Consider the following 12,776-nt stretch of genomic DNA (forward strand, 5'->3'; position numbering starts at 1 on the left):
CATGAATTTAATATTTTTACAAGAATTAACAAAATTTTACACCACCGCAAACCTTTATTAATCATTGTAAGTAAATTTTATTATTGTTTTACGTTTATACAAATTTCTCATATTGTAACTGAAAAAGTATTCGAAAGCTCAGATTATATTGAAGTTGGTACATTTTGGTGTTTAATTTTACCACATTCCCAATAAGAAAAAGGTTATATATGAATTAAACTATTAGGTGATATATGAGGCATGCTCAGTAATTAAAAAACATCTATTTCTAACAATCTATTTACACCTATAATTTCGAATTTCATTATTCGAAATGCTGGCTTACCGTTCTTAAAAGGAGAAAACAACTGCTTTCTTGGCTAATACCACAAACAATATTAAATTACATCTCCGCTGAAGAACGTAATGTCATATATAATCCGCCGTAATTTGTAACCTTAATGACAAGGAGAGGGTCGTACCACTGATTAGTTGCGACGTTGTCGTTACGCCATATCTTTAATTGTATAATATTATGAAGCTGTGACAATTTACCGCATTCAAAAAACTCAATAACAAAAAACAAATTACTTTTTCAGAATGAGACGCCATTTTACTGATAAAATGTAAACAATTGAAGGAAATAGTATGAACTACATATTCAGAATAAAATTTCGTTGCCCTGATAAAAGAAACCAGGTTTAAAGGTTGGTATCAAATATAATACGACCCCCGTTTATGGGTTGACTAGATAAAATTTATGGTTTAGGAGATATGTATATTTTTAGATCTTTGTATATGCCAAGGTAACCGTTCGCCATAAAAAGACATTCTGAAGAAAATTATCATAAATTGATATTATTTATTGAAAATACCTACAGGAGACAATAAAACACAGCATTTCTAATTAAACTGCATATTGTCCAACACCGTGTAGTACGCTTCAGATAATTTAAAAACTCACAGCTGGCTATCTAAAACAGCATGGGTAAGGTACTCGATGTTTGAGCTTGGAAACGGGGGTCCCGTAATTAGTATATTACCAAAGGGCATTTCTGGCACTCTCTACAGGTCGGATATGAAAATTCCAGCCGGTTTTCCCGAGCGAAAAAATTGGTTGGAAAACCTCATATGGTACACGTGTGAAAACTCTTGGATCGTGGGGTCCGAACCTCAAATAAGAACGCTGTAATAACGCTAGAAGTTTTGGAGGTCGGAAAAGCCTCGCCAGAAGCGACCGAAAGTTCCGGAAAATTCGACTGAAAAACCCGATATGATTCACGAGTGATACCTTGTGAAACGTGTAGTAGCGGTGTAATAGTACAAGAAGTTTTCCAGGTTGGGAAACCATCCCCAGAAGCGACCGAAAGTGCCGGAAAATTCATCCGAAAAACCTCACGAGGTACATGCGTCAAACTTTTTTACCTTTTGTGGTCTTAACTAAGAGTGGTGTAATAACGCCAGAAGTTTTCCAGGTCGGAAAATCATTAGTAAACGATATTGGAGGTCTAGCTTCTACGCTCACTTGTCATTGACTGGCATCAGCGGAATGGCACAGCATCTGCTCGCTTTCTCTATCTCTCTTCGACGTCAGATGGTAAGGCCTATGTCAAAAATTTTGACGTGCTCGGGTGAAAATTTTTAGGGTGGGTCGTACAGCGAAAGGCTACTAAGTTAAAAGTTTTCGCTCATAGCCTTAGTTTCTTTGCGAATCAATAACGGATTTCTTTGCGAATCAATAACGGATTTTTTTTTCTAATCACAACATTTTGTTGTTAATTATATATTGTTTATACAGCTCAAATCAAATCCTTTTATTATTACATATATTGCGTGCAAAAAATGTCGTAATGAATTAAAAACGAAATGGGCGCGTTAAATGAGCGAACACATTTCTGAAAAGCGAGCATCATCTTACCCCAATGTTCTTCAAAGTTTCTTGGCATAAATACAAATTTTGGCATAAATACAACTGTTACCAGATATTTTTTAAGAAAATCGGTTAATAATTAGCGCTGTAAATGAATTAGAAGCCCATCTTCGCGGTGGTGGCGCGAAACAGCCGAAAATGAGTAATCGACATGAAAACACGCGCGCGCAAAAAAAGGTTGTATTTCAACGATTTTTCATCGTTTCCTAATGATTTTTTTTAATTTCGGGTAGCGCAAACAGATAGTTTCAATGAAGCCAACAAAAAAAATTTTCATTTGAGCCGAAAGCGAAAAGTTTTCATTTTCACAAATACGTCGATTTTTTTTGGAGGTTTTTCGACCTGTTAAACTTCTGCTGTTATTACACCTAACCTAACCCAACCAAAAGTCAAGTAAAAAAGTTTGACGCGTGTACCACGTGAGGTTTTTCAGATTAATTTTCCGACACTTTCGGTCGCTTCTGGCGAAGGTTTGCCGACCTGCGATACTTCTTGTACTATTATACTGCTACTATTTGAGAGTCCGGCCTCACGTTCCACAAGGTTTCACTCGTGTACCATATCGGGTTTTTCGGACGAATTTTTCGACACTTTAGGTCACTTCTGGCATTATTACAGCGTTCTTATTTGAGGTTCGGATCTAACGATCCAAGAGTTTTCACTCGTGTACCATATGATGTTTTCAAGCCCATTTTTTCGCCCGGGAAAGCCGGCTGGCATTTTCATATTCGACCTGTACAGAGTGCCAGAAATGTCACTTGTCAATGTACTAATTACGGGCTCCACGTTTCCAAGCTCAAACGTCGGGTACCTTATCGATGCTGTTTTAGGTAGCCAGCTCCCCGACTATTAACAGCTCTAATGAACGTCGAAATATTATCAGTGTCTTTAGAAAATTCAGGTTGAGTAGCACAAAGTCTAGCAATATCGATGTTAATGATATTTCCATTTTACAATTATTATTTCGAGAATCTTCAGAAAAAATATTTTTTATAAAATATCAAGAACAACAATTTATGATAATTTTCTTCAGAATGTCTCTTTATGGCGAACGGTTTTCTTGACATGTACAACGATCTAAAAATCTACTTATCTCCTAAATCATGAATTCTCTGGAGCTAAACAATCTTATTGCTAAAAAATCGATCAAAAAACTCCTTTTTTATGTCACACCATTATTTTCACGACATCAGCATAATTAAATGAATTCTTGTGTAAATTGTTTTGTTCTTTTTTACTTAATACGCAATGATGTAACTAACAATCATTAACGAAAAATTGTAAGAAAGTTCCATTGTTGGTGTAAAACATTTCTAGTGCTGCGAACAGTTTTTTCGTACGAAACTTTCACATTTCCTGGTCAACTTCAGTTTCTTAGCGAAAATTCATTGAACCCTACCAGAGGTCATCATTCGTGATCATTTTATTATTTTTAGTACCTTTATTTCCTTATTTTCCTTGATTTTATGTATGAACATTTTTAAGGATATTACCGATAAACTTTCCTTTTTTTATTAGTCGAAAGACTGAAAGTTCTCGATATCCTATAAAAAAATTTTTTTTGAGGAATCTCGAAATAAAAATTATAAAATGAAAATGTCAGTAAGTAGCATCGATATTGCTAGACTTTGTGGGAGTTTTGGGGCTTTGTCCAATTGTGTAACATTAAGAAATTTGGTGAAGTTGTTTAAGGAAGTCACAAACCTATCATCATTAGTTGAGTCAGCGTGCATCCTATAGTATTGGGGAATATTAAAATCGCCAATAATAACAAGACCATCATCATTCAACAAGTAAACACAGTTTGTGAGAATATTATAGAATATATCATTTACATCTGAGCTCAAATTTTGGGGAAAATAAATTAACACAAAATACCAAACCTTTCACAACAAAACAGTCCTGATTCCAATAACATCAACCATAGTCGTTAGTTATATCTGACAGGCCGAAAGAGTTGTAGTGCTTTCTCAATGCAAACAAAACTCCACCGCCACTTTTGGTATTGGTTGATTCTAATTTACGATCTGAACTGAATATTACGAAATCGTCGGTAAAAAGATTGTTAAACATGGACATACGTAATCATCCGTTAAAAATTCATGATGCTCATGTATAGTTTAAAAAAATTTTGATTTCGCTACTTTAAAGACCACTCGTTTCTAAGTTGTGACTCAGAAACGAGTGGTCGTTTTTCTGTCACAACATCATCTCACCTCATCTACTCACTCCTCAATTTTTGCATCATGTCTAGGAAAACTCTGCATATTAGTTCTGTGAATGTCTAAGTATATTTCCAAAGAATCCAAAGGTAGGCCAAAATGTGGAACATATTCATCAAAATAAACTAACGAAAAACACTTAACCGAGAAAAACAATTTTGATTTTTCTGTTCCAGAACATTTATTTATTTATATAAATTTCGGAGTTTGCGTAGGTATTCCTATGTATACGAACGAGTACCTACAATATCTCTTCTTGGCTTTGTATTTGATTAGAATTTTTGTATTTTGGTGATTGAGTATACTTTTTCTGTTTCAAGGTTCGTTGATGTGCTTTCATTCGGTCCATTGTATTTGTTGTAGAAAAGAAGAAGTCCGTCAACAAGATTCGGAGATATACATAAAATCAATGAGCCCCATGCGCGATCTGAGCGCAGGGAAGGACTTTAAGAGATCTGTTAGCATCTTGAAAGCGACGAACGATTAATTACTCGTAATTGATACCATTGGTTTGGTCACTAGAAACCATAATAAATAATAGTTTTGAGTGATGTGTGTAGGAAAAATCCATCTCAAATTTTCTTATAAGTGAAAAAGTGATCAGATCAAGACCACAAAAGAAGAGAACTTCAGATCATCGGATATATTACAGTGGATATGAAGTATTGTACTATCACAAGATATGACGTTGATGACAAATACAAGGATCATTGAAAAAAATCAGAAAAGCTGAGAGACTAACAATAGTAGACAAAATATTTAAAAAAACAGAATATAAGTTCATGTGAGCAACATCACTAGAATTCCAGCTGTCTTCCGATTAAATGTGTTAACGAGTTCAAAATAAAATGAAAGTCAGAAATTAGCAAAGTAAATTAGGAAAATTGGAATTAATATAATCAATTGTAAATACGAACTATGTTGGCACTTTTTCTACGTTTTTAAAGTAAATTATGATAAAAACTTTACTCCAGGTGAAACGAACTGTTATTCTGCTTAGAAGACAATAATCTAGAAATGACTAATATTCCTAATGTTAGTAGAAGTCGAAAACGTTTAAGATTTTGATGCTTACAAAAATGAATTCCAATTTAAACTTAAAATCATTCTCGAAACTACAATAAAATGAAAATTTTTTTTCACATCAAAGAATGCCTTAACAACAATTAATAATACTAATAATCTAATAATACCTTCTCACAAGGTCCAATTCCTATTCGTTCTTGCCTAATGAATAAATGAAGATATTTTTCTAATACTAAAGTATTTGGTAGAACCGAGTTTTAGAATTGTTAGAAGCTTAAGTTATGATCAAAATAACTTGGCTAGACGTCTACCAATTACTACTGCGACAAGGAAAATGGAAATAATAATCATTTTGAAATGTAATCGAAAGTAGATGAATATGTTGGTAACGAAAACAATACAATTCACATTTTCCAAAAAAATATAGCAATACGTTGACGTAAACTTGAATATAACTTTTTGCAAAATTTTCAGAAAGTTGGACGAAAAACAATTTTATAGTTATAAACAGGTAAAGTCTATATAATTTCATGTATCTGGGTGTACTACTAGATAATAATGCCAAGAAGATAAATCGAACTAAGAATTGCCAAAAGTTACAGCTGTGCAAGCAGTTTTAGGACAATATTAACATCGAACGAGATATCCAGATCTACGAAAGTTCGAATTTATATGACAATGTTGAGACCCTCTCTGAAATAAGCCTGTGAAACTTGGATAATAACAAATAAAACTAAACAGAAATTGGAAATCTGGGAAAGAACAATACTTAGAAGATTTTTGGAAGAGAGCAATCTGAGTTAAGATGGGAGAGAAGATCAAACCATGAAATTTATACACTTTTCAATGAGGCAACAATCAGCGCGTTTATAAAGAAAAAAATAGGTCACTTAGAACGAACGAATGAAGATAGTCTATTGAAACGATTTGCATGGAAGATACCAGAGAACGGTGGAGGGAAGCGATGGAAGAAGACCTTAAAGAGAAAAATATCCAGAGCTGGAGAAAAAAAGCAAGTGACCGAAAGAAGTGGAGAAAAATTACAAGGCTATGGACCTAGAGGGTCTGCATATAAGCTTATAAATAAACATTACTCATATCTTTTTTATGTATTGTTTAATTTTTATTGCTCCAATTAAGGGTTTCATTTATTTTACATCGACTAAATTTGTTTATGTTATTTCCTCCTCCTTTCTTTCTTACTTCAGTTAAATAAACATAATTATTAATTTCATTATTATGATGTAAAAATTTGACAGGGTATAATAACTAATCCCATAAAAAAGAAACGCTTCTAAATTACAATTAAAAAGCATCAGAAAACCAATCAGAACAAAATTTTTCACATTGGCAAAGACTTTATTTAAATTTCTACACAAATATGGGATACTACCAAATCCTCTCAAGCGCTTATGGTCAAATAGCAGTTAAAAATTTCAAATATGTGTCCATATCAGACTCAAAATAGCGAAGAATATACTGCTTTTTCTTATATTATAGAAAAAATAAGAGGAGAAAGTTATTTTATATTTAATAGGTTAGTATCTATAAGCTAGAATATTTCTTGGTTAGAAGATCGCAAGATTTAACTTCTTTCATTCATTCAATTTTTGTCTATTGACAGTGTGGACTTTCTTAGCAATATCTTTTCTGTACTCATTATTATTGTTATCCTGTAAATGAGGATATTTGAATATGTTGCAGCGATTGAAAATGTCATGTAAGGTTCAAAAATAGTGTTTGATTAAAGTAAAATTTAATTAAAATTGAATATTAATGTCACTTATTTCTGATTGAACTTCTGATGGAGAGGATACACCTTTGGATAGCTTTCCGCGTCTTTTCTCTTCAATTTTTCCCATAGAGTGGTCAGTAATGTCGAATAGTAATCTCCAGTTATTGTTCTACCCTTATCCAAAAAATTAATCATGATTACTCCATGGCAATTCCAAAAAACTGAAGCAAGAACTTTTCCATAGATTTTTGGACACTAAACTTCTTAGGTCTTGGAGAACCAGTGTATCGTCATTCCATCGATTGTTGCTTTGTTTCTGGATCCTAAAAATGTACCCAAGTCTCATCCATTTTGCAGCAATTTTTCTAATGTCCAAATTGACGTGAACTATATGAACGCATTCGTATGAAATATTCAGTACTTCAGATATCCGTTTTAGCCCAATTTGACGATCTGATAAAATCATGTCATGAACTGCATCGGTATTTTCAGGGACAGATACAGAAACTGGCGTTCCTGATCGGTCATCATCTTCAATGGAAAATTTACCTCTTTTGAAGCTGGCAGTCCAATTTTTCACAGTCACATACGAAGGACATTGATCACCAAGGGTATTAAGCGTAACTCTGATTTACTTTGACGTCAAACTTTACACTGAAACTTCTAATAAGTTATTATTCATTGCTATGGTAACTTAATATTTTGTTTATGCACCGAACTGGTCTAGGCTAACTAGATATCAATACATCCTCGTATTAAAAAATGAAATATCATAATAAATGAATATTGACAAAAAATTATATTTTCTACATTAGAAACTATGTCTATGAATACTCCAAAATCTAAAATATACGATATCAATATAAAATCTAATTCCGCTAAATAGAAAAACATGCACTTTCGTATTATCCTCAGAGTCCAACTTTGCCACCATTCGTTGCGTCAATATTTGATCCAGAATTGTCAGAAGTATCAGAATAATTAAAATTTTCCTTATATTGGACATAAAAGCACATAAGTATAAAATCAAAGATCATTTCTATTGGAAGTATCCAATATTCCTTTGATCCTTTCGGGTTATAGTACAAATATTTTAGATGGGTTACTTAGTTACACCAGCTAAAAGTTCTAGATCAAAAACTTGTTCGTCACTAGTCAAAATACCGTAGAAACTAACCGAATTTTTAATTAACTGTAGAGGAGTTGAAGAATAAACTTTATTACTAAAAATAAATTTCTCCTTACGAAGCTAAATCCAAACTTACTTTTATCCTATATCTTAATTGTAATATAAAGTAAAATGAAAGAGGTTAGTTCGGTACTGGTGGAAATATATTTTTCTCAAATAACAAAACCTCACATTCACGAATGTTTGCATGAGATTCTCCACACCCAAACTTTGCATGTAAATACTTCTTAAACATATTTTCTAGTTGATTTACACCTTATTTCACTTAAATCAACAAAAACCCTTTTCTATATTTTTCATACTTCGTTACTAACAGTTCTTCTGATCTCTACTTAATTAATTTTGCAGTATTATAGGTAGTGCAACGAATATACTTTTTTTATAAATTTATAACTAATCAAAATAAGTAGGGGGGAAAGTATATTTAGGTACTTCTGTTCTTGTTCTTGTTCCATCCTTGTTAAATTTCCAAGCAAATTTCTCATTAATTTTTTCTTTGATTGTTTCTTGTAATAAAGTGTTTCTTATAATTTTATCCATCGTATCTGTCGCAAGTACTCCATCTTTTAGATATTTGATCACTTCTTGGATCTAATTTATCTCCTCCTCTCGCTTAGTTGATTTTAATTCTCCGTATTGCCTCTTTGACTTCTTCATAGCTGATTTCTTCCACATTTGTATTTTCTCTTTCTTCTCTTCTGCCATTATTTATGTTTAATCTGCTTCTTAAATCTCTTCGAGTAGAATTTTCCTTCAGGTTTTATTCTTAGTTTGTTTTCTATATCTTTGATTCCTCTTTTATTCTTTCTTATTGGGAACGTGGCAATGAAACACCAAAGTGGACTAACTTTAATATATTTTCCGAGCTTTCGAATACTTATGTATTCATCGTTTGGAAAATAATTAATCAAGATTTTCGGTGGTTTTGAATCGATAGAAATATTGTGGTTAGGTTAGGTTAGGTATTTACGCCTACGGTAGATTAAACAAAATTGTCAGCAAGGGTTTTTATAAGCTGCAATTGATATTGGGAGAGCTATAAATACCAAAGTGTACTAACTCTTAATATATTCTGAGCTTTTAAATCCTTGTGTATTCATTGTCAGAGAATCAATTAGTCGAGAATTACACTGTGATAAAATTTGTTGGTTCGATTATGAAGGACATTACATTTTATAGGTTAGGTCGTTATAAGTGAAGTTGAAGTTTATAGGTTAGGTGATGTTAGTTGGTAAGGGTAAGTTGAGATTTTCATAGTTTTAAATGGACTTGAAACTTTAAACGCGATTTTCTCAAAACTTTCCTCCATCGTATCTCAAAAACGGCTTTACCGAATGACTTGAAATTTATAGGGGACACTCAACACATATAAACGCATGAAATGAACTATTATCAATCGAAAATATGCAAAATTTTGATTTTTTTTAGCAAAAAATAAAAGAAAAACGCAAAATTCGCAACTTTTATTTCAAATGTCTACCAAAAAACCAATTTTTTGTATATTCATTTGGTAATAGTCCAATCCGCCAATCAGCCGGAATCGTGGAGGAGGTGCGAGCTCATTTTTTCGAGTCGTGTTCAGAACGCTGTAACTCAAGTGTAACACAATATTTTTAGCTTAAAATGTATATTTATACTGTCAAAATATATGTTAATAAATTATAATAAACTGAAAGCTCTATCTATTTACTGGTCGCAAAAAAAAATCCCAAAAAATCCCTAAAAAACAGGACGTCACATAGGATGACCCCCTTAATAGCGTTGAATTTCTATAGAATTTGTTTTTTCAAAATCTAAAAGATATGCATAAATTATACTAGGTAAGGGTATTTAAATCAGTTTTCTTATTAATGCATTGATCATTTTGGGCAATACGAGTATAATATGTTGTTTCTAAAATAGACATTTTTTGTAGTTTTTTTCAGTTGTCAAAACTTTAGCAGAATTCATATTGTGTCCTTCATGATAGACATGAGTCGCTAATGAGCATCTATCAGGATATAATCTGCTATCACTGATCAGTGACCTTTTCGATTGACCAATGTACTTTTTGTCACAATTTAATTAATATTTCTATCAACGTCAATTTGAATATTGGATTTAATTAATACAATTGGAAACCACCGAAAATCTTAATTAATTATTTCCCAGACGAATACATAAGTATTCGAAAACTCGAAAAATATATTAAAGTTAGTCCATTGGTATTTCATTACCACGTTCCCAATAAGAAACCGCTCAGCAGGCAAAGACATTACAATTTATATATATATATATATATATATATTCTATTTCTTAAACTATAAAAATTTTGTTAAAAATTTTCTATCTCCTTTTTAATTTATTAGTTTATATAATATATAAAAGTATGTTTGGAATATATAAGTTTACATAATCCTAGATTATAATAAAACTGAAGAATCGGAGTGTGTCTGCCCATTGATTTGTTTTTCAAAAAAATGATGTAGGCGATAAAGGAAGTGTAGCTGAATACAAAAATACAAATTTTCGAAAAAAATATCCGTCTGTTTGTAAACGCTAATCTCTGGAACTACTCGACGGATTTTCATAAAACTTTCCCTAATTGCTTCAGTTTAGCCTGGAGCTACATTTAGACTATATTTGATCAAAACTGCTTCGCAGCTGCCTTTGGAGTAATTTGAGTACCATGTAAGTAAGTACCTAGGATGTATTGCCATGGAAAAATTAATAAATCAAAAAAGGATTTTAGCCATAATTGTAGTGTTAATATTATAAGTGCCATATAACGAACCTATTCTGTATCTGTTAGATATTTTTATGCTATAACCTAGCCCAACACCTTAATAAGGTTGATAAATGAAAACCACTTCTAATAGCGATTTTAGGAAATACAATTAAATGGAATTAATGAAGCCGTCATACAATATTCAGATTAAAGAAGGTTTTCAGTGATAATAGTTATTTGTATGCCAAAGACTGAAAGTGCTACTTTGTTGGACGAGTTTGAAAATTGCGAGACGAGCGAAGCAAGGCGAGCAACAGACGAGTCCAACAAAGTAGTATTGTAGTATTCTTTTATATATTTTCTGGTTAAAGTTTTTGATTTTTATGCAGTGTACCCCTTGTTTTGTTTCTTTAGTAAATTGATGAGTTTTGGATATTTGTTGGGGTGAACATCTTGTTTTGTTGCGAGAGTACTTTTAATCATCGATAATGTAGACCATAAAGTAGAACTTTTCCAGATTTTAGATTTTTCTGAAAAATAAACGAGCACTACGTTTTCCGTTGGGTTTTTCGCCTTTTTCTGGTGACACCACTTCATAAAGAGCTCGTACTGTTTTCCGTACCTTGCACAAGATTTATCCGGCAACGAATTAAGAACGGCCGCATTGCTTTCTTCGGTGAGGTCAGGTGGCGTAGATTCGAGTAACTCTTCGTCGCTGATGTTTTCTTTTTCATCATCATTCATTGTTATTCATAAATTTAGACAAAACTTCGGATAAAACAAATAATTTCAGAAAATTAAAAATTTAAGGTTATGCAAAATCATCGAAGCGAAACTGTCAACTGTCAACATTGAAGTGGCTAGAGTCACGAAAGTGTTTTGCAGTACGGAACTGTCACTTTCACTACATGGAACACTCAAAACGCAACTTTCGGCATGTGAATGAATACAGAACGAACAACTTTCAGATGGCGTCGTCTAAAAAAGTTATTTTTATCAATTTTGGAGTATTATACATTTTTATTAAAACAAAAGTTAGTTCAAGAGGATTATCTAGGGGGCTACGTTTGTATGCAGTGAGCGTTGATAGTCTAGCCTCTTTAACGATCGATGACATCTGCTTAATTAGTTTCTTATTTTATTTCAGGAATCTCAAACAATACCGAAAAAACGGTCTAATCTTTCTGAATACTCACAAGGGGCTAAAAGACTAAAGTTAGTTCGATCTCAGGAATCCAATGAGGATCGAGAAACGAGACTTGCCATGGTTAGAGAACACCAAGCTTTAAGTCGTTCTTTGGAAACCCGAAAGGGAAGCTCGACAAAACAAAGATCGAGAAGCCATGTTATTTCTCGCTCCGCGGAAACGGCCACCAAAAGAAATATCCGATTGAACGCTGAGCGTGAGCGGGTGTTCATACTAAGAATTCCTCTCATCCATTTTATTTCAAACAAGTCCAATTCCCGGTTAGTTTTTGTTATGCAATGATTATCAATAAAGCACAGGGCCAGATTCTACTCGTTTCAGGGGTGGATCTTGGTGTAAGCTGCTACTCACACGGTCTATGATACGTTGCTCTCTCCCAAGTGAGTGAAGCAAATAAATTATTTGTATTGTATTTGTCAAAAAGTGCAAAAATTTTGTCAATAATTTCTTTTTTCGCTCAATAACTCTTTATTTTTTGATTTTTCAATAAAATTACTTCAGAATAATCTCTTAGATCGTTCTTCAAGGATTGATTTTATATGTGGATTTTTTTAATTCCACTCATTCTTATGGCCCCTACAGCGCTCCAAAAGTGACGGGGCGTGTCTCTTACCACATTGTGCCATTTTTTTTCTTTTTCTTTTCTTTTCATATTTTTTTTGATTATTTATATATTTTATGTCTTTTAATAGACTCTTTTCTCCGCCACCTACGTGGTATTCCCAGTTGTAGGTGAGAGAGATTTGAATAATGATTAAATTTACCTGGCATTTTGTACTAC

Source organism: Diorhabda carinulata, chromosome 4 (genome assembly GCF_026250575.1).
Source record: "Diorhabda carinulata isolate Delta chromosome 4, icDioCari1.1, whole genome shotgun sequence".
Lineage (NCBI taxonomy): Eukaryota > Metazoa > Arthropoda > Insecta > Coleoptera > Chrysomelidae > Diorhabda > Diorhabda carinulata.